Source organism: Pelodiscus sinensis, chromosome 9 (assembly GCF_049634645.1).
Source record: "Pelodiscus sinensis isolate JC-2024 chromosome 9, ASM4963464v1, whole genome shotgun sequence".
Lineage (NCBI taxonomy): Eukaryota > Metazoa > Chordata > Testudines > Trionychidae > Pelodiscus > Pelodiscus sinensis.
Window position 1 is genome coordinate 52,100,274 of NC_134719.1, and position 25,906 is coordinate 52,126,179.

General features: G+C 44.6%; 1 protein-coding gene and 1 long non-coding RNA gene across 5 annotated transcripts in view; both read left to right on the plus strand.

The window, feature by feature from the left end:
* BRINP3 (BMP/retinoic acid inducible neural specific 3) overlaps positions 1-25,906 on the plus strand; it is a 416,465-nt gene that overhangs the window by 173,236 nt on the left and 217,323 nt on the right. The window lies entirely within an intron of this gene.
* Positions 11,433-25,531, plus strand: LOC142830609 (uncharacterized). Its single transcript, XR_012906014.1, has 3 exons — positions 11,433-13,619; positions 19,348-19,489; positions 22,571-25,531. It is a non-coding gene; the product is annotated as an uncharacterized LOC142830609 (long non-coding RNA).

The window sequence follows — 25,906 nt, forward strand, 5'->3', positions numbered from 1 at the left end:
GGTGTGTGTGCTGCTCACATCCCCCCATTGCCTCTCCTCCAGCAGCCAGGGATGCCACCACTGCCGGACCCAGTGTGTGTGTGGCACCAATGGAAGGCCAGGCAGCTCCAAGTCTCCCTCTCCACCATTGGATCCCAGTGTGGCCGGCAAATTCCCATGCCTGCTTGTCCATGGGATGTGTGTGAGAGGCAGGAAGTATGGTCTCCTGGGGACATCTGGGCCCCTGTAAGAAAGGGCTTGTTGTGCAGGCCACACATGGCCTTACTCCCAGGACATCACTTTCCTCTGACCTGGGAACTGTTGATTTCAGCTCCCATATGAGGGCAAGGCCTCAGGGACAGTGTCTCCAAGATGACTGACCATCTCACATTATTCTCCCTACCTGGATCAGCCTTGACAGTGGGGTGATATACACTGCCTGAGCCAGTTACTTGACCCCGGGGGAGCTGCAGGTGCTGGAAGGCCCAGGAGGGCCTGATGTGCATGACTGTCTAGGCTCTCCTGACCCACCCAGAGCCAGCTCCTGCTCCTGCCTCAGTCCCAGTCCCAGTCCCAGTCCCAGTCCCCGGTCCTGATCCCCCTCCCATGCCAGCCCCTGCTCCCTCTCCCATGACAGCCCCTGCTACAGCTCCCTCTTGCTTATCCCCCTAACCTCCCCGGACTCCCCCACCCCCAAGATCCCCGAGGTCCCCGCACACAAGGCGGAGGAAGCACCTGAGCCACGCGCCATTCCCAGCCCCAGCCCAGAAGCGGCGCTCCACAGTGGCTGCAAGAGCTGCACTCCCACACACATGCTGAGGGTCTCCTCAAGGAGCTCATGGTTGTGTTCTTGCAGGGCCTGGAGGGAAGCCTGCAGAAACTGCAGCACAACAGTCAGGCACCGTCGCATGCCCAGAGGCAGCTTCAGCTTTATAGGAGGGTGTGCTCTGGTGTCCAAGATCAGGGCAACCAAAGCAGACAGTGGAAATGCTTTGCTGTCCCTCAGAGAGGTAGACAAGCAAGCAGAAGCAGCTGAGAAATGGCTGTCCGGGGGGGTTTCTTTAAGCACGCATCTCAGATAGCCTCATGCAGCAGCTCCAGGAAGCAACTACTGACCTAATGCCTTACCTGAACTTGTTCCAGATGGCCTTAAATGCAAGATAGCATCCAATCAGTGTGGACACTATCTTTCAAAATATCAAATTGCTATTTTGTTGTGCTTTTTGTGTGTAAACGTGCTATTTCGAAATAAGCTATTCTGGAAGATCTCATCTGGAATAGCTTATTCCAAAAGTAGCATGCAGTGCAGATGTACCCGTAGTCACATTAAAACCTCTGATCTGGCACAGTAAAAGAATATATTTTCAAAGAGGGTCATTTACACCTACTTTCAGGTTTCTTAACATTACCAGAATAATAAAAAGGGGCTTTAATGTAAATTAAACACTAGTTTGTCCGATTTAGGTTTGCTTGTTTAATAAAGGTTCTATGTTTTCAGATTTTTCTGTCATCAGAAAAAAAAGTATTCCTGTTTATTGTAACTCCTCCATTTATCTCTTGCCTCTCTTTACGTAGCATATTGGGCTTCTAAGCCTGTTTGAGACACTGATTTGGTCTCTTTATAAACTTCTGGTTTTGCCACTTGTCACCTTTTACATGTGAGTATACATTTCCAAACACAAACATTAGACGTGTCAAGGTTTCTTTTAGTGCCACACACATAGGAGCTATTGGGCTACGAATCGCACTACTGTGATTTGGTAACACATTCATTGTGCTTCTACATGACTTTCAGTTGGTCATCTCACACTGCAGTATCCCTTTATGCATGGCATCCTTGTTGGCTGTCTCAGATGGAAGGCTGGTGATTAAAGGGCCTTGCAAATAGAGGTGGCCTGCTAGGGACAAATGAAAGGCACAATGGTGTAGGAGTGGGAAGTTTGATGTACCTATTGATAGAAAATGTCTAGTTTCTAGTGCTGTCAGTCTTCCAGCTTTTTTGAAGCAAGGAAGGTCCTTATGGCATAGAGAAGAGACACTGGAAGTAGATACAGGAAGCTTGTGTTTTCTTCCCAACTTTTCTGTTGGATTGATGGGTGGCCTTGGATAAGTCACTTCATCTATTTCTGCTTCAATTTTTCTCAAGTGTAAAATAGGACAATGATACTAAAGTGCTTTGATTAAAGTGCTTTCTAAAGGGCTTTGATTAAAGATGCCATCTAGGAGAGAGGAATTATGCATAGTATAAACTGACTCCAGAAGTTTGCTTTTGTTTTTTAAAGGAGGGAAGGGAGGAATTATTAGGTTTATGGAGATACTGTGAGCAGCCTTTTTAAAAATACTCACTGACTTGCTGAGAAATGAAACTGTGAAACATACTTTGAAATGTGCAATGTAACATTTTCAATAAATACAATGAACGCTATCAGCTTCTCATTGCAGTACAAAGGAAGAGTATCAGAGAAATAGGAAAAATATCATTTGTCAGAGAGAACATCCTGCATGATTATCTGGTGGTTTCATTTCTAGCTTGCCTTTCTGGTTCATATTAAATCCTCTATAATTTCAATAACATTGGTTTTACTGCTATAACGTGTCAGCATTTTCAAATAAACCTCATTTTAATGGGAATATAACTCATCTGCAAAAATTGTGTTCTAAGCAGAAAATCGGCACACATAGAATCACATTCAGAAGCACTGGCAGTGAAAGAGAAATAGTGATTTAAAAAAAAAAATCACCTGTCTCTCTCTAAAACATAAACCTCAAGAATATTCTGTTTTTTTAAAGATGTGTTAAGTATCACTTGTAGATGAGCAGGACAACATAAAAATCACAGAGAGTTTATTCTGGGTAAAAAGCACCTGCTAGATAGACTGGTATAATACTTAAGATATGGATTAGAAAGCAGCAGTAAGTAAGTAAGGGTATGTCTACACTAGCCCCCTAGTTCGAACTAGGGAGGCTAATGTAGGCATTCGAAGTTGCAAATGAAGCCCAGGATTTAAATATCCCGGGCTTCATTTACATCTTACCGGGCGCCACCATTTTTAAATCCCCCTTAGTCTGAACTCTGTGCCCGCGGCTACACGCGGCATGGAGTAGGTAGTTCGAATTAGGATCTCTAATTCGAACTACCGGTACACCTCGTTCCATGAGGAGTAATGGTAGTTCGAATGAGAGATCCTAATTCGAACTATGTACTCCGTGCCGCGTGTAGCCGCGGGCACGGAGTTCGGACTAAGGGGGATTTAAAAATGGCGGCACCCAGGAAGATGCAAATGAAGCCTGGGATATTTAAATCCCGGGCTTCATTTGCAACTTCGAATGCCTACATTAGCCTCCCTAGTTCGAACTAGGGGGCTAGTGGAGACATACCTTAATGGGGTATGTCTACACTACCCCACTAGTTCGAACTAGCGGGGTAATGTATGCATACCGAACTTGCTAATGAAGCCCGGGATTTGAATTTCCCGGGCTTCATTAGCATAAAGCCGGCGCCGCCATTTTTAAAAGCTGGCTAGTACGAACCCCGTGCCGCGCAGCTACACGCAGCACGGGCTAGATAGTTCGAACTACGTAGCCATTCTGAACTATCTGTACACCTCGTTCCATGAGGCGTACAGATAGTTCGGAATGGCTACGTAGTTCGAACTATCTAGCCCGTGCTGCGTGTAGCCGCGCGGCACGGGGTTCGCACTAGCCGGCTTTTAAAAATGGCGGCGCCGGCTTTATGCTAATGAAGCCAGGGAAATTCAAATCCCGGGCTTCATTAGCAAGTTCGGTATGCATACATTACCCCGCTAGTTCGAACTAGCGGGGTAGTGTAGACATACCCATATAGAGTAGAAGGGAGATTGCAGAGAAGAATAAAGGAGACTAACAACAAAATAAATACAGTGTCTGATTTTCAGGTACAATGAGGAATCTCACAGCACAACTTTGTGTGTGCAGAAAGGAAGCCTTAATGTTTATTTGTAGCCTTTGGTGCGGTTTGGGTTTATGCGTGGCTCCACACACGGCCCACAGGTGGGATCCAAAACATAAAAGGAGTCAATATACTGGTCTTCTGCTGATATGTGTTTTAGTAGTTAAATTCCTGGACTGTCATTGCTCATTAAAAGTGCTGTCATATGGGTGGAAATCGGGTCAATATTGCATTGTATTAATATCAGCAGAACTGACTTAAATGAGGTCTGCATGATGTGTAGTCTTGCCTTAATCTTTGTATTAGTGCCTGTCAGTGTGAAAGAAGCTATTTTCATGTATATGAAACCACACTTAAGTTGCGGCCCTCGGCATGTGCTGTGAGTATCATAGTGGCCCCTGGGGCTTCCAAAGTTGAGTAGCCCTGCCTTAAGGTGTGTGCACAAATGCTATTACAATCCCTGGCTCCATGGTCTCACAGTACAAGACTTGGGGGAATCTAGCACCACCACCTCTGGAAAGGAGTGGAAAGAAACAAGGGAAAAAGCCAAATTCATAGTGGCCTCTCTCCTTCTGAACTACCCACCAATCCAAGGTCACCATGGGACAGTAATTTTGTACCCTATTAAGGAGTGTCAAAGTGCTTGCTCTGGTGTGTTGTGAATTCCTCCTGTTTCTCAGAGGTGTTTTGACTGGAATAATCACAGTGCCAAGGATTTCTATGGTGAGTGGCTTCTCTACAACAATGCAGACCCTGGTTTAACAGTCTCACTCAGTGGTGGCCTATTAATAAAGGCGAAGTAGGTGGTCGCCTAGAGCGCCAAGATAAACAGCCGTTGAGGGCTTTGGAGGCAGGGGTGCTAATCATGTGCCGATCGCGCGTTTCGTCTAGGACACCAGTTGCCGGCAGCTTGTCTAGGGCCGCTTTTGGTCTCACTAAGTTTAGCCCTGGGGTTATCTAAGGCTAGGTAATGTCAAAGATGTAAAGCTAACAAGCACAAGCAAGAATGTCACTCATTGCATGCATGCATTGTTGGTGTCAGTGCATTGAACTGGGAACATTTTGTGCTCAGTATATTTTACAACAGCCACCTGCTCACAGTTGCTTTTTACTCATCATTTGCAACTCTTCCAAAATATTTTCTGTGTGTAGCTTCAGGCACAGAATCTGCTGCCCAAGAATAAAGTGCCTGGGTTGTAAATTTAGTGGTTTTTCAACATAAACTCTTCTTTAAAATGTCACTGTTAAATAGCTTTCCCATGATTTGTAGATACAGGCAGTCCCCGGGTTACGTACAAGATAGGGACTGTAGGTTTATTCTTAAGTTGAATTTGTATGTAAGTCGGAACTGGTACATATTGTAGGGGAAACTCTAGCCAAACATTTCTCCAGAGCTCAGTTTTATTCTCCCACACCTCACTTCCCTCAGTCCTTTATTCTCAAGCTGAAGTGTCTGCTGAGAAAAGCCGCTCCGTGTCTCCCTGGTCTGCTGGGAGAGGTGGGGGGCTAGCTTTGCGTCTCCCTGGTCTGCTGGGGGGAAGCAGCTAGTGCAGGGTTGCCTCACCCCATTTGTAAGTAGGGATCCGATTTAAGTCGGATCCATGTAACCCGGGGACTGCCTGTACTGTTGTGTCACCATGCCAACTGAAAACAGTGGAAGAGCATACAAAGCCATTTCTGCACAGCTTAATATCTTATGGAGAAAAGGAATTGACTATTATAGGAAAAATAATTCCATACCTGGAAAGCTCTCTCAATATGGGATGTAAGAAAGACTTTTATTTCAAAAGAAATCTGATTGTGAATGTCACCAGCAAGAAAGAGGTTGAACAGATCCAACAATAGGATTTTTTTCTGGAAATAGCTTCTGGAGAATAAACCACTATTGGCTCCTGTGATTATTGTGATTAACTCTGTTTTTACAGTTTGGTGTTTTGATAAACACGCATAGAATTACTAAGCAAACACCCATGTTAGTCTTCCACTTTCTAAACTGGTGCAGAGCAGTGTTTTACTATTTTTTAAACCTATGAGGTGGGAAGGAGAAGGAGGAATAAAATAATGATCTTGATGATACAAACTTTTTTATATTACAGTAGGGTTTAGAGGTCCTAATAAGGGCCCTAGAGTTCCACTGTATGGCATATTCCTGTGGCATATTGCCCATATGACTGTTTCAGTCCCAGTCTGTAGACATGACTATGACACATTATCATGGCATACAGTATCTTTGGGGATAATATGGTACTAAATCAATGAATGATTTATGCATTATTGTATTCTACACCATGGTGGAGGGTTACCACAGCTTCTGTAGGAACTAAAACAGTGGGAGCTGAATCTACAGATGTACAGACATATTATGCAAAGCAAAGCAAAGGTGCTGAGAAGCAAAGGCGCTGAACCCCCCCAGCAGACCAGGGACACCCGAGCAAAGGCGCCGCCTGTGCAGCTTTGCTCGTTTGCCCAGGAGCAAAGCCGCCCAGGCAGCAGGACCCCCGCAGTCTGGCGGCTTTGCTCCTGTCCCCCTGGTCTGCTGGGGGGGTCCAGCAAAGCCGCTGACAGGCAGCGGCTTTGCTCGGGTGTTCCTGGTCTGCTGGGGGGGGGTCCAGCGGCTTTGCTGGACCCCCCCAGCAGACCAGGGAGATCGGGAGAAGCTTTTCTCACCCCGGAGGACACGGGCGGCGACCCGCCGCCCGTGAGCTCCGGGGCGAGAAAAGCCCCGTTCGTAAGTACAGATCCAACGTAAGTCGGGGACTGCCTGTAACAGAAAAATATACAGAGGAGGAAATGCATTCCCTCATTAGGAACAAAAGACAGGACTATGCTGTACTTCAAAGACTAACAAGATGGTTTATTAGGTGATGAGCTTTTGTGGGCCAGACCCACTTCCTCAGATCAAATTGTGGAAGAAAATTGGCATGACCGTATTGGTATATATGGTCATGCCAATTTTCTTCCACAATTTCATCTGAGGAAGTGGGTCTGGCCCACAGAAGCTCATCACCTAATAAACCATCTTGTTAGTCTTTGAAGTGCTTCATAGTCCTGTCTTTTGTTTCAGCAAGACCAGATTAACACGGCTACATCTCTATTATTCCTCATTAGATAGTAATTGAGCATGGAGCCAGGGAAATGCTAAGCTGACTGCTTGGAGGAGGGTGAGTGCTACTCACTGGCTTTTTCTTTATAGATTGGGTGCTGAGGAAACCGTATCTCGTTCTTGTCTTCCTTCAAAACAGAGCTTCCACTGAAGTGTAATGGAGCGGAGGGAAATATTTGCTCCACTCTGACAATTGTGATATTTAGGGGAGCATAGATGAATGCACAAGTTCCTGATTTTAGAATTCTGCTCTGGGCTTATAATGTCAGGCTGACTTCTAATCTGAAGGATAATCTCAAAAAATCTACCGATTAAGGAAAACACTGATAAGGCAAAAAGAAAAGATGGAGAAAGCAGTTTTCCATCTAATTTCTACTGAAAACACCCACACTCACATGCCTGCCTTGTTTTTCTCGGTGCTCATTGCAGCTACTGTGGAGTCATAAACTGAAATCTTTATTATGTTTATTTAAATTCTTTTAAGCCAGGTAAATCAATTGAGATGCAACATCTCATTTATAATGCCGATTTAGGGCTGCAGTTCAGCATCAGCATTTACATTACAATATAATCTGCTGTCATTTGTTGGACTTTTATGTTTTGAAAGTCTAGTGAAGAAATGCACATAAATATAGTAGGTAACAAAATACAATCAAATTGCTACTATCTGTTGAAAAAACTAAATACACAGATGGGTTTTGCTACATTAGGCTCATACTAAATTGTATGTTCATTTTGTAAGAAGAATTTGGAGATAATATGATTATATATTACACTAACACATACAACATTAAGTTTGTGTAAATGGCTTCTGTTGGATACAGTTTGGCAAATTCCACCATTGCCTGGAAATTACATCAGCATTATTTAAGCATGTTGAGTCATGCATATAAAGATACGCCATTGTTTTAGTAAGTATTTCTAATAATTTTAATGTGCAAATGTTAATATTATTTTTAACAGGAAAATTGAAATGTAGGCTTTTGTCTGGGCAATTGAATATTTTAATTTTATTTTTTTCATTCAGTCTTAGTTTGTTGGCAAACTTTAAAACATAAAATAATTACAATCAACATGGGATACCAAAAGAAAACAAGGCCTGTTAATAAATTTTATAAATGCATACTATATATATAATTCATTACATTTAATGAAATCAGGGAGCATTGTTGTAACTCCCATTTTTGTTTGTTTTTTGGCCAAGTGTGGTTCTATTAGTACTAAAGTACTATTAACTTGCTCACAATCAGAGAGTACTTTTTGGCCTTGCTTTCAGGATGGCATGAATAAATTACAACTTTTTGCCCTTATAAGATCAGAGATATTAGGCTGAAAGGGACATCAAGAGGTCCTTAAGTCCAGCCTGCTGCTCTGAAGAAGGCCCAAAAAACCTAGACCATTCCTGACAGGAAACTGTTCTTAAAAATCCTCTATTGATGGGGATTTTGCAACCTTCTTTAGAAACCTATTCCAGTGCTTAACTACTCTTATTGTAGACAAGGAAAAAATTGATCACCATCGTCTTTATAACAACCATTAACATACTAAACATACCAAAGACTGTCATCAGATACCTCACCCACAACCCCATTTTTTTTTCTCAAAACTAATTATACCTAAGTTTTTTAACCTACCCTCATAGGTCAGGTTTTCTCTACCTGTTATCATTTTTGTTGCTGTACTTTGGATAGTATCTGTTTTGTTCACATCTCCCCTAAAGGGTGGTGCCAGGGCTTTACAAAATACTGTAGCTGAGACCTCACCAGTGCTAATTCAAGTGGGACAATAATATTTTACATACAACACTGCTGTTATTTCATGCCATGTTTATGAAACATGCAACAGAGAATTTTATGGAAAAAGACCTGGGGAAATATGAAACTGGTATTAACCCACCTGTATCACTGAACATTTCTGGCAACAAAAAATTATACTGGAGGAACTAAGCAAGATTCTTGAAAAAATTACTTTGTACTCAACAAATATTATCACAAGCTCACTCAGTAAGATTCCAGCATTTTCAGCAGTCTCATCTGCATTTGGAGCCAGAGTATCTGGAAATAAACACATATATCAATAGAAAGACATACAGGATCTCCATAGCCTAAGTGTGGTTCTCAACCAGAGTTACAAGTACACCTCAAGGGTATGCAGAGGTGTTTCAGGACGTACATCAACTAATGTAGATATTTGTCTAGTTTTATAACAGACTACATAGAAAGAACTAGGGATGTCAGTAAAAACTAAAATGTCATACAATTACTTGTTTATATTGTCCTCCATCTGTGTTCCTTGCTCTTAACATAGGCTCCCGACACCTGTTGTCTCCAGACAGCCATTAAATATTCATATGTTCCGTTTGCGCTGATCTGTGGTCATTGGTTTCTCTAGCCTCTACAGCATCTTTTCAAAGGTGTGTGCACCAGTGCAAATAGTCTTAGTGACCATATATCTCAAATACATAGCCTGATCTCCTATGTCTTAGGAAGGAAATAATTTTCCCCCAAAAGTCGATTGTAATGCCAAGGTGATAGGTACAAAGTCAAACAAATAGTTCATAAAAATATTACAGAAAATTCCCACATTTGTCATAGCTCTTTTTACTTACTAATATGTTAATAGAGATTGTACCAAAACTTGCTTGTCATATCTCATGATCTGATATTTAGTAATAAAATATTGCTGACTATCTTGCTCAGGGTAACCACTGAAAAACAAATAATAAGTGTTCATTCACTCCATTCAAAGCCTCTGGGATTAATATATATTGGATTGGAGAAAATGTCATTAGCTATTATGTGAAAATTAACTGAAATTTTGATTGGTAATGGAAAAACTGAGAGTTCTATTCTGGAGACATATTAACGAGCACAAATTGTTTTCATTATGAAAAGCAAGCTGATAGTTAAAAAGTAATTTTAAATGCTTTGCATAAGGAACTCAACTACCATAATGTCCCTTACTTGTAAAAACAAAAATAAAACATTTTTTAAAATCCCTGAATCACATAATTTATATAGTTTTGATACTTTTCTGGTTTGCCAGAAATTCACATAGATCAATGACATAATTAAATAGCTAAGTGAGACAGCAAGCCCAAAATGATGCAGCTAATTTTAGTAGGTTTCAGTCAACACCATCTGGACTGCTGGCTTTACTAACATTATACTGATCCAAATTTTTAAGAACATTTTGATTCCAAATATGTAAGATAGTTTTTTAGTCTCATAAATAATTAAAAGGCTAACACGGGGGTGGACTGGCCCAGCAGGACACCAAGAATTTCCTGGTGGGCCGTCCTCCAAAGGGCCGGCTGGAGGCTGCTGGAGGAGGAGAGGAATTGTGATCGGGCACTGCAGCCCCATACTTTAAATTTCCTGGCGCCGCATGCCAGCCATGTACAGGGCACGGTGGGGCTGAGGGAGTGCTTGTGCGGCATGCTCAAATGGTGAGAGGGGAGATGCCTGGGTGTGGTGTGACATCACAGTCCAGGACTTTAAAAGTGCTCAGCCCAGATTTTCACCATGTGGCCCAGCTCGAGGCCCGGCACATGGCCTGGAGCCCCGGAAGCAGCTGGGACCCGATCACAGACTCCAGCCCTGCAAACTGGAAGGCAGAAGGTAGGTGGGGGGGGGAGGGGATGGAAATAGGAAGAAGGGGTGGGAGAGGAAGGGGCTTGTGCTGAGGGGAAGGGGGCAGGTCAGGAGAAGAAATGGGAAGGCACCAAGGGACAGGGTGGAGGAGAGACAAATGTCAGGGGGCCAAGTGGAGACAATGAGGAAAAGGGCAGAAGGTAGGTGGGGGGGACAGGGTGATGCTGGGAGAAGAGCGGGTAAGGACATTGGGGGCTATAGAGAGAGGTGTTGGGATAAGGCTTGAAAGAAGGGGTGGGCATGAGGAAGGCGGATATGGAGCAAGTCATGTGTGAGGGCACAGGGGCATGAGGGGAACAGGGGGCAGAGGGTGGTGAGGGGGTGGGCATCAGGGAAAAAGAAGGCAAAGGGGGTAGGGGCAGTGAGGGAAGGGGGAGGCACCAGGAGGGTGCAGGGCTAAGGGAAGGTGCAGGTCTCAGGGGATTCTGGGGGTGAAGCAGTAGGGGAGACACCTGCAGGGTAGGGACCAGCACCAGAGGAGAGAGGCAGGGCAGGTGTGTAGAGGGAGGTGTTAGGAGAGGGGATGAAGAGGAGTGACTCACATGATCAGAGTGGGGCTACCGGGGGAATGGGCACAGAGGGGAGAGAAGGGCTGGTGGAGGGGGGCAGGTCTCAGGAGGGCTGAGGGCAGTGAGAAGGGCAGGAGTCCGAGTCAGGACAGCAGAGGAGGGTGAGGGGTTGGGGGGCAACAGGCACCAGGGGAGTTGAGGGAGCAAGGGGATGGCAGCAGAGGGGAAAGGTAGAGGTTTATAAGGTATTTATTAATAACTTGGATGCCACAGTGGCACATCCAAACAAGCCACATGAACTCAGTACTGGTGCACAACACAAAATTCATTCTGCTCATGGGAGGAAACTCTTAAAGTGAACACTTCCCCCAGCCTCTCCGCCTCTGAGTTAATGTCCCACACATTGGGTTAATGCAATTGCAGGATAGTTGCATGAGGGGGGTTTGGTGGGGGCCAAACTAATCCCTCTAAGAACTTTTCCCACCATCCTCCTACCAATAGGGGTCACATGACACCTTTTACTTCTGATCATGTGTCCATCTTGCCCCGAAAGTATTACCTCCAAAGGCCTGGCTAATGGGAGTCAGGGGGTGTGGCTAATGGGGGTCAGGGACATGGTTAACAGGGGTCAGGGGTGTGGCTAATGTTGGTCAAAGAGTAAATTTTTAAAAAATTCTTTGATGTGAAAAAGTGGTCCATTCTCAACCCATTTCCTGGGCCTATTTTGATTGCCAGTCTGCCCCTGGGCTAACAGGATGGCTTGTTTGAATATCTTCATTCATAAATTCTTCAGAGCTTCCCTCTGAACTAGTTCAAATACTATAACAAGTAGCCCCCAAAAGTTCTTTTTTGTTAAACGTGCGTCAATAGTTTCTGTGAATAACAGTCTCTGACAGTTATTGCCTGGATTTTAAAAGTTTGCACCCTTTTTTGCTCAGTTTTGAACAAACAGTTAAACAATCAAGTTTTATGCATATAGCTGGTCACTGAAAGAAAGTATATGTCCAAATATATTCTCACTCATCTAAAGTGTATAGTCACGTCAATTGCTGGGGCATGAATTCTTATGGTAATTTTGTATCTTTGATAAACAATTTTAATGAGCCAAAATCATTTTCTTTGGAGTATAATAATTTTGTTGAGTCCTACATATGATGATAAAATTAAAATATATTTTAGTTAAGACAAATGTTTTTGCCATCATCATCCAAAATTACATTTAATTTCTCTTCACCATTTCAATGTATCTATACTCATCATGTTGTGATGCTGAATTGCAACACATCATATTTTAAGTAGAGCCCTGAGCAGATATAAAAATGTGGATCTACATCCAATCCACATCCACTGCAAATAAATAATAAATGTTCAGAGATCAGACAAAAAAGTTGCATTTGGAATTTTGTTCTCTTATTTAAGGCATCCCCACCCCTTCTTTAAGTCAAAGCAACTTGACCGCTTTCTTTAATAGGATAACAAGCCTTGTGGATAATGGGGAAGTGATACATAGATTTTAGTAAAGCATTTGATACCGTTTCACATGACCTTCTTATCAATAAACTAGGGAAATATAACCTAGATGGGACTTATATAAGGTAGATGCATAGCTCTTAGTTCCCAAAGTAGTTATCAATAGTACACATTCACAATGGAAGGGCATAAAAAGTGGGGTTCTGAAGGTATCAGTTTGGGGACCCGTTCTATTCAACATCTTCATCAACATTAGATAATGGCAGAGAGTACGCCTATAAAGTTTGTGAATGATACTAAGTTGGGAAGGGTTGCAAGCAGTGTTCCCTCCAGCATTCAATCATTCCCTTTCCCCCACCTACACCAGGCAGTCAACCCCTTTACCTCCCCCCTCGCAGCCTAGGAGGACTGAAAAGACTGCTGGGCTTCTGCCTCTGACTCTCTCTCTCCACTAGCAGATGAGACTTTCTCCCAAGCCAATTAATAACTTTCTCCCTCCTCCCAGCCACTCATTCCCTGCTTATCTCAGCTGATTGTCTTCTGTTTCAAGCATATGGCAGAAGTGTTTAGTTGCTATTTATGGAAACCCCATGCCCCGCTGATCAGCTGTGCGGGGAGCTTTCATAACCAACCCTCTTCTGTCCCCTCCCCCCACAGGCACACAGTGCCCCACTCCTATGCACACAACGGCTCAGGCACCCCCCCCCGCCCCCTCTCTCCGTGGCACCTGCAGCCCTGGGTGCTAGCTGGGGTGCCCCTCCCACATGTAACCTCCCCTCCACCCGGGGTCACTCCCCACCTGCCACCACCACCCTCCTCCAGAAATCAAAACCAAAGCCAGACAGCCTTTCTGCTCAGCTTGCTGGGCTTATCCAAGCAGAAGGAACTGTGTGCCTGCTGCAGTGCAGGGCAGAAGGACTGGGTTAAACCCTCAATGCGTTACACTGCTGTGAAGTCAGCCGGCTGCTGTTCATACTGTGAGTGGGGCTCTTCTGGGTCTGATTCCAGCCATCGGGGTTAGATGTGAGCTCTGAGCTTTTGCTTGCCAAAGCAGGGCAGATGGATCCCTGAGCCAACCTTGCAAAGAGAAGTCCCCTTGTTACTGACCACATGACAGTGTACTGTTCTCCTGGGGACTGGCTACTCGGTCCTGGGGGGAGGAGGGTCCTGCTGCTCTCAGAGGGTCAGGTGTCAGCCAGGAGCCATCAGCTCCCAGGGTCTGTGGCTCTGGGGGTCCCCTGGCTCAAGGTCCCTTCTTTTCCTAAATTTCCTAAATTTTGTTCCTCCAGTTTCCTGAGCAATGCCAGGTAAGTCCAGATAGTAGACAATATAGGTTCATCAAGGGCAAGTCATGCCTGTCCAATCTGATTGCCTTTTATGATGAGATATAGGGATAGCAGTAAATATGATATACCTTGATTTTAGCAAGGCTTTTGATACAGTCTCACACAGTATTCTTGCCAGCAAGTTAAGGAAATATGCATTGAATAAATGGACTATGAGGTGGACAGAAATCTGGTTAGATTGTCAGAGTCAAAGAGTAGTGATCAGCTGCTTGATGTCTGGCTGGTATCAAGTGGAGTGCCCCAAGTTTTGGTAGTGGAGCTGGTTTTGTTCAACATTTTTATTAATAACTTGGATGAGAGGATGGATTGCAAGTTTGCAGATGACACTAAGCTAGGGGGAGAGGTAGGTACATTGGAAGGTATGGATAGGGTTCAGAGTGCTCTAAGCAAATTGGAGGTTTGAGCCAAAAGAAATCAGATGAGGTTCAAAAAGAGCAAGTGCAGAGTCCTGCATCTGGAATGGAAGAATCCCAAGCACTGTTACAGGCTGCAGACCAGCTGGCTAAGTACAGTTTGGCAGAAAAGGACCTGGGGATTACAGTGGATGAGAAGTTGGATGAGAGTCAATAGAGTGCCTATGTAGCTAAGGAGGCTAACAGCATATTAGGTTGCATTAGGAGGAGCATTTCCAGTAGGTCTAGAAAAGTGATTATTCCCTTTTATTCAACTCTGGTGAGGCCACATCTGGAGTATTGCATCAAGTTCTGAGACCCCCCCATTACAAAAAGGATGTGGATGCAACCAGAGACGACAACCAAAATGATTAGGGGGGCTGCAGCACTTGACTTACGAGAAGAGGCTGAGGGATTTGGGCCTATTTACCTTATAGTACAGAAGAACAAGGAGGGATTTGATAGCAGCCTTCAACTATCTGAAGGGGGGTTCCAAGGAGGATAGAAAGGGGCTGTTCTGAGTGGTCATAGATAACAGAACAAGGAGCAATAGTCTCAAGTTGCAGTGGGGGATGTCTAGGTTGAATATTAGGAAAATCTGTTTAACTAGGAGGGTGGTGAAACACTGGAATGGGTTACCTAAGGAGGTTGTGGAATCTCTGTCCCTAGAGGTTTTTAAGACCTGATTTGACAAAGCCCCGGCTGTGATGATTTAGTTATGGTTGCTCCTGCATTGTACAGAGTGTTGGTCTCTTCCAACCCTACGATTCTGTGATTTTATGATTGAAATAATTGGATATGTTTAATCTGGAAAAGAGAGGACTGAAAAGAGACTTGATAAGCTTTCAAGTATCTAAAAGGTTGTTACAAGGACAAGGGAGAAAAATTGTTCTCCTTAACCTCCGATAATAAAATGAAAAGCAATGGCCTTAAATTGCAGGAAGGGAAGTTTCAGTTGGACATTAGAAAAAGCTTCCTAACTGTCAGGGTTGTTAAGCACTGGAATATATTCTTTAGAGAGGTTGTGGAATCTCCATCAATGGAGTTTTTTTAAGAGCAGGTTAGACAAATACCTGTAAGAGTATGTCTACACTACAGCGTTATTTCAAAATAAGCTCTTTCGAAATAGTTAATTTGAAATATCTTATTTCGAAATAACACATCTACACACAAAATGCATATCAAAATAGCATTTTTCTATTTCAAAATAGCACGTCCACACTGAGTGGATGTCGAATCGCATTTAAGGCTGGTTGGAACCAGTTCTGGCAGGGCATCAGGTCAAAAGTTGCCTTGTGGCCAGGGCAGCCAGCAGGGCACCCTGGAAAGGGCTGGAGGCCCCCTGTTTTGACATAGCAATTTCAAAATTGGCACTATTCCTCATGGAATTTCGAAATAAGCCCTTTGCTATTTCGAATTAATTTCGAAATAACAGAATGGCTGTGTAGTGATTAGAAAAGTTATTTTGAAATAACTGCTGTTATTTCAAAATAACTTTGCTGTGTAGACATACCTTAATATATGGTTATATATATGGTGCTTGATCTTGCTGTAAGACTAGACTAGACTTAACCTCTCGACATTCCTTCTAGTTCTAATATTTTATTATTCTTTAATTAACTACACCAGAACTGGATACAATATTTCACTAGTGTTCCTATCACTGCCAAATGACGATTCTATATAACTTCACCACTCCTACTCAAGAGTCCCAATTATTCATCCAGTGATCACACTTGACCTTTTGGCCACAGAATGGCACTAGGAACTCATGTTCATTTAATTATTCACTATGATCTCAGGGCCTTTTCAGAACACTGCTTTCTAGCATAGAGTCCCTTATTCTGTAAGTATGGCCTGCATTCTTTGCACCTAGATATATGAATTTACATTTGTCTATATTAAAACACATTTGTTCCCCTGCATTTAGCTCTGTAGTGATCTATCCTCTTCCTTATGCATCACTCACCCAATCTCTGAGACATCTACAATCTTTATTAGTACGGATTTGATATTTTCTTCCAATTCATGGATAAAAATGGTAAACATCATCAGGCCCTATGGCAACCCTAGAAACACATCATCTTAGATATTATTTTGCTTTATAGCTACATTTGGAGACCTAAAGCTTCAGGGGGCAGCAGAGTTAATCTCCACAGGATAAATTTAAAAAACAACAACAAATGGTCTGGTAGCATGTTATAGACTAACAAAACATGTAGATGAGCTTTTGTGGGCACAGCCCACTTCTTCAGATAATCGGACTTTTGAGTTTAGGATGTGCAGACCCAAAATAAATAAGGAAGAATGGAAAGGGGGAAGGAGAAAAAAAGGTGGGGGGAGGAAAACAAGAAGCAGAGGGTATGAAAACATCAAAGGGAAAAACAAGTAGGCAGAATTGGCAGTCGATAAGCACCTGAAGATTGGATAGTTAAAAAGAAGCAGATAAGTGTCAAAGGATACCTATAGATAGGAAGGGTACTAATGGGAGAATCTACACAGATGAAGAACTGTTTGCACCTTCATTGAATATTAGGTTGATAATGTCCCAGCCATCCCTCATCTTGATTGAGGCCATCAGCATGAGAATTGAACTTGTGGATGAATTGTAATTCCAACACCTCTCTGTGTATTTGACTTGTAGAATTGGTTTGTGATAAGACAGCCACCTGGAGAGTATATAGTTTGGGTCTGCACATCCTAAACTCAAAACTCCAGTCATCTGAAGAAGTGGGCTGTGCCCACAAAAGCTCATGATACCATCTATGATAACATAGTGAATGCTAGTGGGAAGGGGGGTAGGTTTGGAAGATAAAATAAAAAAAGAACAAGTTAAAAATCACCTAGAAAAGTTAGATGCCTGCAAGTCACCGGGGCCTGATTAAATGCATCCTAGAATACTCAAGGAGCTGATAGAGGAGGTATCTGAGCCTCTAGATATCATCTTTGGAAAATCATGGGAGACAGGAGAGATTCCAGAAGACTGGAAAAGAGCAAATATAGTGCCCATGTATAAAAAGGGAAATAAGAACAACCCAGGAAACTACAGACCAGTTAGTTTAACTTCTGTGCCAGGGAAGATAATGGAGCAAGTAATTAAGGAAATCATCTATAAACACTTGGAAAGTGGCAAGTTGATAGAGAACAGCCAGCATGGATTTGTAAAGAATAAATCATGTCAAATGAATCTGATAGCTTTCTTTGATTGGATAACGAGTCTTGTGGATAAGGGAGAAGCGGTATATGTGGTATACCTAGACTTTAGTAAGGCATTTGATTTGGTCTCGCGTGATATTCTTATCAATAAACTAGGCAAATATAACTTAGATGGGGCTACTATAAGGTGGGTGCATAACTGGCTGGATAACCATACTCAGACAGTAATTATTAATGGTTCACAATCCTGCTGGAAAGATATAACAAGTGGGGTTCTGCAGGGGTCTGTTTTGGGACCGGCTCTGTTCAATATCTTCATCAACGATTTAGATATTGGCATAGAAAATACACTGATTGAGTTTGCAGATGATACCAAGCTGGGAGGGGTTGCGACTGTTCTGGAGGATAGGGTCATAATTCAAAGTGATCTGGACAAATTGAAGAAATGGTCTGAGGTAAACAGGATGAAGTTTAATAAAGACAAATGTAAAGTGCTCCATTTAGAAAGGAACAATCAGTTTCATACATACAGAATGGGAAGCGACTTTCTAGGAAGGAGTATGGCAGAAAAGGATCTAGTGGTTATAGTGGACCACAAGCTGAATATGAGTCAGCAGTGTGATGCTGTTGCAAAAAAAGCAAACATGATTCTGGGATGCATTAACAGGTGTGTTGTGAGCAAGACACGAGAAGTCATTCTTCCGCTCTACTCTGCACTGCTTAGGCCTCAGTTGGAGTATTGTGTCCAGTTCTGGGCACCACATTTCAAGAAAGATGTGGAGAAATTGGAAAGGGTCCAGAGAAGAGCAACAAGAATGATTAAAGGTCTAAAGAACATGACCTATGAAGGAAGGCTGAAAGAACTGGGTTTGTTTAGTTTAGAAAAGAGAAGACTAAGGGGGGACATGATAGCCATTTTCAGGTATCTAAAAGGGTGTCATAAGGAGGAGGGAGAAAACTTGTTCATCTTGGCCTCTGAGGATAGAACAAGAAGCAATGGGCTTAAACTGCAGCAAGGGAGGTTTAGGTTGCACATTAGGAAAAAGTTCCTAACTGTCAGGGTAGTCAAACACTGGAATAAATTGCCCAGGGAGGTTGTGGAATCCCCATCTCTGGAAATATTTAAGTAGGTTAGATAAATGTCTATCAGGGATGGTCTAGACAGTATTTGGTCCTGCCATGGGGGCAGGGGTCTGGACTCAATGGCCTCTCAAGGTCCCTTCCAGTCCTAGTATTCTATAATTCTATGATCTACTTGTTTTGTTAGTCCATAAAGTGCTACCAGACCATTAGTTGTTGTTTTTTAAGTTTATTTTCAGACCTATCAGTTAACCAGTGTTTAATTCATTTAATGTGTGCGTTTTACTTTTGTATCATTCTTATTCCTTTATCAAAATATTTTGTGATTCAAAGGAAATGCCTTAGGTCTCGTCTACCCTAGGACCTTAGTCCAACATTAGCTCCCAAAGTTGAATTTGTAAGCCATGTGTCCTCACTACAAAGCCTATTATTCTGGAATAAGGGGCCATGGAGTTCAAATTCTGTAGTCCGGATTTTCATGGGCTTCTCATATTTTAATTTTTTATTTATATTGTGACAAAGGAGGAGGGATAGCTCAGTGATTTGAGCATTGGCCTGCTAAACCTAGGGTTGTGAGTTTAATCCTTGAGGAGGTGATTTGGGGCAAAAATTTGTCAGGGATGGTACTTGGTCCTGCCGTGAAGGCAGGGGACTGGGCTTGATCTGATGATCTTTCAAGGTCCCTTCCAGTTCTAGGAGATAAGCTATCTCCATTAATATTTATTTATAAGATGGGACCCCTGGATCCTGTGCTTCCTGGAGGGACTTTGCGTGCACCTCAGAGGCTCGTGGTGTCCCTATTCACTGCCGAGAAGGCAAGGGTACCCTGCTACCAGAGTCCTTTTCATCATCAGCCAGTCCAGGATTCTGAAGGTTAGTCCCTCTGTTAATCCACAGGGTCCTCCCCATTCCTTACTGGCAACCCACCAGCTGGGGGAGGCTTAGGGGGAACCCAGTCCCATCCACTTGCTCTGGGTTCCGGCCCAAGGCCCTATGGGGGGGGTAGCCTTGAGTGAGCTGTGAGGCTTGGCCCCACTGAATGGCAGCCCCTCCCTGGGCCACTTGCTCAACCCTTTCTGAGTATCCCCACCCCGAAACCTTGGAACAGGCCTTGTTTCTGGCTGCCTTGGGTCTGTTTGGGTCTGCTCTGCCTCTCCACTCTTCTGGTCCATCCCTTTTCTCCCTCCCCTCCTTTGCCTGAGGGAAGATTTTTATTGTGTGCTCCCAGCCTTAACTGGCGACAGGTGCTCTAATCAGATGACCCTCCAAGCTGATCCCAGATGGGCTTCAAGTGTCCTAATTGGCTAGGCTGCCAGAGTCTGCAGCCCAGCCACTCCGGGAACATAAACCCACACACCCAACTCCCCATGTAAGTGCCTTCCACCAGGCTTCTGCAGCCCCCTGCTCTCAGGCTGCCACAATATTTATATTGTGTTTTTAACATTTTGTAACCCGCCTCGAGTATTTTAAATAGAGTAGAGAGGTGATGTACACATATTTTAAATAAATAAAGAAATTACATGTGTCTACACTAAAAGATTATTTCAATTTTACTACATTTGACTTCTGGGCACCCGATTTTACAAATTCAAAGTTCCGTATCCTCTCTCTGGGGAAGAAAGGAATGTCATCTGAGGCAGGCTCCATGAATGCGGACGTGCTGCCTCAGACCCAGAGCCCCAGGAAGCACTGTGGGGAGCTGTGGGAGGCCTCCAAGAGGCCACTTAGTTCAAATTAGTGGCACCAGAGTGTTCACACTAACGTTATTTCAGATTAACAAGAAATGTAAGTATAATACATCAAACAACCAAACTTGTAATCTCATTTAAGAAGTTTTCATGTTAGTTTGACAGTATATATTATCCATAAATCCTTGTTGAGTAACATCAATTATATTGCCTTCCTTTAATTCTTTATCAGTCTAGGCTAGGTATCAGGCTATCACGTCTATAATGACTGGGTCACCCATTTCCCCTTTTTAAAATATTGATGCAACATCAGTTTTTCCCCCCAGTTATCTGGAACTTCCTCATTCTTCCAGACTATACAGAAAAGCAAAATTAAATGTCTGGAGAGCTCCTCAGACAGCTCTTATAAAATTCTTGGATGCAAGTTATCCAGCCTTGCTGAGTTAAAAGTATCCAACTTCAGTAGCTGCTGTTCAGTAGTAGGCAAAATTAAAGTGATTTGTCATCACTGGTGACTACAATGTCTGAGTTCTCCAAATACCAAACAAATATTTTGAATACTTCTGTCTTTTTTGCATTATTGACTATTCTATTGTGTCTATCTATTAATAGACATACCAGTGATAGGATTTTTTTTGTTCCAAATATTCTAAAAACAAAAAAGAAAATAAAAACTTTGTTGCTCTTAAGCTTTGTTGCTGGCCATAGAATTCTCCTTGTGCCCTTTTGCTTTTCTCATCAATTTTCTACAATTCTTAGATCTTGGTTTATATAATTATCAATTTCCATGGGGTCGGGGAGTTCTTATTTTTTTATGGCTGCTTTCACTTCTCCTCTAAGCAAGATGGTTTTCAGTTATGGATTTTGAGAGTTACATGCAGTTCGACTGTTCCATTAGTATAAGGGTATGTCTACACTACAAAGTTAATTCGAAATAACAGCCATTATTTTGAATTAACTTCAATAGCGTCTACACATGCAAACCGCTATTTCGAATTTGGTAAACCTCATTCTATGAGGAGTAACGCCAAATTCGAAATAGCTAATTCGAATTAAGTGCTGTGTAGACACTTAATTTGAAATAGGGGGCCTCCAGCCCTCCCAGGGAACCCTGGTGGCCACTCTGGGCCAAACCAGGAAAACTCCTCTCCTCTCTCCCAGCCTCGGGGCCCTTAAAGGGGTAGAGTCTGGCCACTGTGCACGTGTGAGCCAGAGGCCTGGATGCAGCCAGCCAGCCCTGACAGCTCTGCACCCAGTAGCCAGACAATGAGCTGGGCAGCCAGCACCAGTCCAGTGTCCCCTGCCCAATCCCCCAGTGCCCAGGGACCAGCCAGGGGCTGTAAATGGCGTGCACCCGCCTAGACTGGTGAGGAGATCATGGACCTCATTGGGGTGTGGAGGGAGGCCCCCAATGTCCATGATCTCTGCACTAGCCGGAGGAATGCCACCGTCTATGGCCTCATAGCGGCCACCATAGCCCGCAAGGGACACAGGCTCACCCAGGAGCATGTGCGCCTGAAAATAAAGAAGCTCAGGCAGGCAGACACCAGGGCCACCAAGGGCAGTGCTGCAGCGGGGGATGCCACCTGCCCCTACTTCCCTGCCCTTGACCGAATCCTGAGGGGCGGGGCGGGGCGGTCCAAGCCAGCCTGGGGGGGGCAGGGAGCCAGGAGTTGAGGGTCCTGACCCAGACACAGCAGAGGGGCCACCACCAGCTGTCCTGGCACCAGAGTTGGATGGGTCATCCGGGAAGGCCATACCAGGTAAGTGCCAGCATTGTCCCCTACCTGGGGGGTAGGTGGGGAGGGAGACCAGGGACCGCGCATGTGGGCCATGCCTCCCATGGATCACGCAGCTACCTGTGCATGTGCGGGCACATGCTGTGCCACCCTTGGGCAGGTGGCTCCAGCTGCGTGTCATACAGGGGCCATGGCTCGATAGCCACACGTGTGTGTGAAGAGACCCAACATGCTCCTGACCTCGGGACGGGACACAGCAGGATGGCCTCCCTTCACACGCCCCCTCTACACAAGGGCAGGGGACATCTCCTCTCTGCCCTGCCGCACTATACACAGCACAGGGGAATGGGTGTGGTCTTGAGGAAGCTCCCACTCCCGGGCAGAGCCGGACATGCCAACTATGGCCTCTGTGCAAGCACATCAGCTCTGACAGTGCAGGGAATGGTCGCCCTCACCTCGCAGGGAGGCCTGGGCATCATCCACTGTGTCCCAAGAGAGAACTGACCACTTCTCTTCTTTCTCTACAGCTGCACCAGCTGCTCTTGCAGGGTGCACTACCCTGCCTGGGATCTGCTCCCACACCCGCAGCCAAAGCAGGACCACCACCACGCGGCAGGGGTACTGAAAGCAGCACCTGCAGGCCCTGCGAACCCAGACCTGGATCATGGAGAAGCGGGTGCAGGAAGAATGGGAGTTCTGGCGGGAGCTGCTTACCCAGGGTCATGCCATCTGTCACCATCTGCAGGCCCTGGTGCAGAGCATACTGCCCTGTGCCAGTCCTGCACCTGCTGCCCCCCTAGCTACTTGTTCCTCCTCCTACTCCTGCCTCCCTCCCGCCTCTTCCTCCTCAACATGCACACCCTCCTCCTCAATCTCTTCACCAACTATCATAACCTCCGCACCCTCCTCCCCATCCCCCCGGGGACGTCAAGGCCCTCTCCCGCACCCCTAAGCACTGAGCTTCCCCTCCCCCTTCTTCCCCTTGCTTCTCCCTTCCAGCTCCCTCCTCCAAGTTTTCCCCCTCCCCTCTCCCATCCTTTCTCCTCCCTTCTCCCAATCTCTTCCCAATCTCCCCAGAGTTTCACACAACAGTTTTGTTAAATAAACAGAGTTTGTATTTTTGAGACAAAAGTGCATTTTATTTGACATCAGGAAGAGGGGGGCTAGGGAAAGGTAAGTGGAAGGACTAGAGGGATGAATGGGGTACAAGCCCCCAGTGGGGCAGACCAGGGAGACTGTTAGCGCTCCGCAGGGTGGAAGCTCTCCCACAGGACCTCCTGTATCCTGACAGACCCTCGATGGTCCTCCCAGATGGTCCTCCCAGGCTGCTGGCAACATGTCCATGAGATGCAGCAGAGTCCCCAGGGGCAGGTCTGGTTCCATGTTGCAGAGTGCTGTGGTGTTCCGAGTGAGGGCAAGCAGAGCACTCCAAGACACAAATGCTTTGCTGTCCCTCAGAGAGGTAGCCAGCATGCAGAGAAACCTGAGAACTGTCTGTCCGGGATGGGTGATAGGATCCCTTTAAGCACAGACCTCGGATAGCCTGAGGCAGCAGCCCCACACACTAAGTCTGACCCTGATGCCCTTTTGTCACTGGTTCCGGCCAGCCTGACCTTCGATTCAAGGTCCACTCAATGTGGATGCACTATTTCAAATTAGAAAAATGCTATTTCAAATTAGTTTTTGTGTATAGCTGCATTATTTCGAATTAGTTAGTTTGAAATAGCACTGTTAGTGTAGACATACCTTCGGTGTCTGTGTGGCTATGTCTAGACTACAAAGAAAAGTCATAAAAAGATACACAAATTGCAAACTGCAATTTGTGTATCTTTTTCCGCTTTTTTTCCAAAAGAGGGTTTTCTGACAATTGGCCCATCTACACTGGGCCAAATGTCAGGAAAAAAGCCTCTTTCAGAACATCCCTTCTTCCTTGTAGAACAAGCTTTACAGGGAGGCTGAAAAAACATGTCTGCTTTTCCGAATTTTTTTTCAGAAAAGCAGATGCGTTCCTTGGAAGTGGCAGAGTTTTTCCAGGATACCTGCCCCAGAAAAACTCTACAGTCTAGACATACTGTGCCAGTATTAATTCATATATATGTGTAAAGTGACTATGAGGAATATAAGAAAGACAAGGTGGTTGAGGCAGTATCTTTCATTAGACCGATTTCTCTTAGTGAATGTTTCCTTCATGGACTTTTACTCTCTTGTAAACTCAGTAGCTTGGAAGCTCATATCATTTCTCTTTCTATTTTGTTTGTGGTGTCTCTGGCTTTGCTGACAGTGTTGGGCAGCATTCAGGTTGTTGCGAATAGGTATGCTTTTATCTCCTGTGTGCATCACAACAGTGAAGTTCTTAATTCAGCAAAGGAAATTGGACTAAAAGACCATGGTGGTAGGGAATAACATAGGGTTATATCTCTCTGCTTTGAGGTTCCTATATTCAAGAACTCCTCTTAAACAGCTAGAGCTAGGCCCGCAAACTTGGTATGCAGCTTCTTCTTATCATAAATTAAAGCAAGGCCAGGGTTTGGTTGCGCAAGGCCTGGGAACGAAAGCTGAAGCTCCTTCACCTCTGATTTGTATTGGGACATATATAAAGAGCTGCTCCTAAATGGTAAGAGCTAGAACCACAAAATTTGGTATACAGCTACCTCTTGTTATATCTTAAAGCAAGGTTAGAGGTTGGTTGCATGTGGGAAGGGGGCCTGAAGCTGCCCTCTCCCCCTCCCCCGATGCATATGGAGATGCAGAAAATCAGACAGGAAAGAGACAGAATCACCAGGCAGCACACACTCCCATCTAGAGCTGACCGAGCAAGGAGCCTGCAGATGCAGCTCCCCTCTACCATTCATACAGGAATATTTCTGTCTGTTCCTCTTTGTCAGGGAGTGAGGGAAAATGCCCCAAGCTGATGTGGTAAGAGAGGGCTTGGGAAATCCTCTCTCCCTGGGTCAGACTCATCCTTACCATCACCCAAGAGCAATGATTTAAATGAAGAAAAACAAAAATTGAGTTAAGGAGTAAATCTTCTAATTTAAAAATAAAGGAATAACTTAGAAAGTTATAGTTTCAATCTATTAACATAACCCTGCTCTATCCCTCCAGAAGACCTATTCTGATGTCTAACCGGAAGTAATCAAAGTACATTTCTATGGGTATGTCTACACTACCCCACTAGTTTTAAATGCCAGCTAGTTCGAACCCCGTGCCGCGCGGCTACACACGGCACGGAGTAGCTAGTTTGGATTAGGCTTCTAATCCGAACTAGCTGTACTCCTCGTGGAGTTCAAACTAGTGGGGTAGTGTAGACATACCCTCTTATAGCATGCTGGGGGAATTACCTAATTCCTCACATCTGGTTCTAGCCCTGTTTCCCACACCAACATATTACCTGACAATCTTAGAATAAGATTAAATAGAATAAACTAAATAAAATAAGTTAGAATCAACTGAAGTCTCTGAGGGTATGTCTACACTACAAACTTTGATAGGCGCTACACTAGCGCTCCGCTAGTTCGAACTTAATTCGAACTAGTGGAGCGCTTAGTTCGAACTAGGAAAACCTCATTTTACGAGAACTAAGCCTAGTTCAAACTTACTAGTTCGAATTAAGGGGTGTGTAGCCCCTTAATTCAAACTAGTGGGAGGCTAGCCCTCCCCAGGTTTCCCTGGTGGCCACTCTGGCCAACACCAGGGAAACTCTATTGCCCCCCATCCCGGCCCCGGTCCCCTTAAAGGGGCACGGGCTGGCTACGGTGCCTGTGCCAGGTGCAAGCCTGCCAGCGCCCAGCTAGCAGACCCTGCACCTGGCACGGCTCGAGCCAGCCACCCGATGCCCCCCAGCCCTCCCCCTCTTCCCAGGA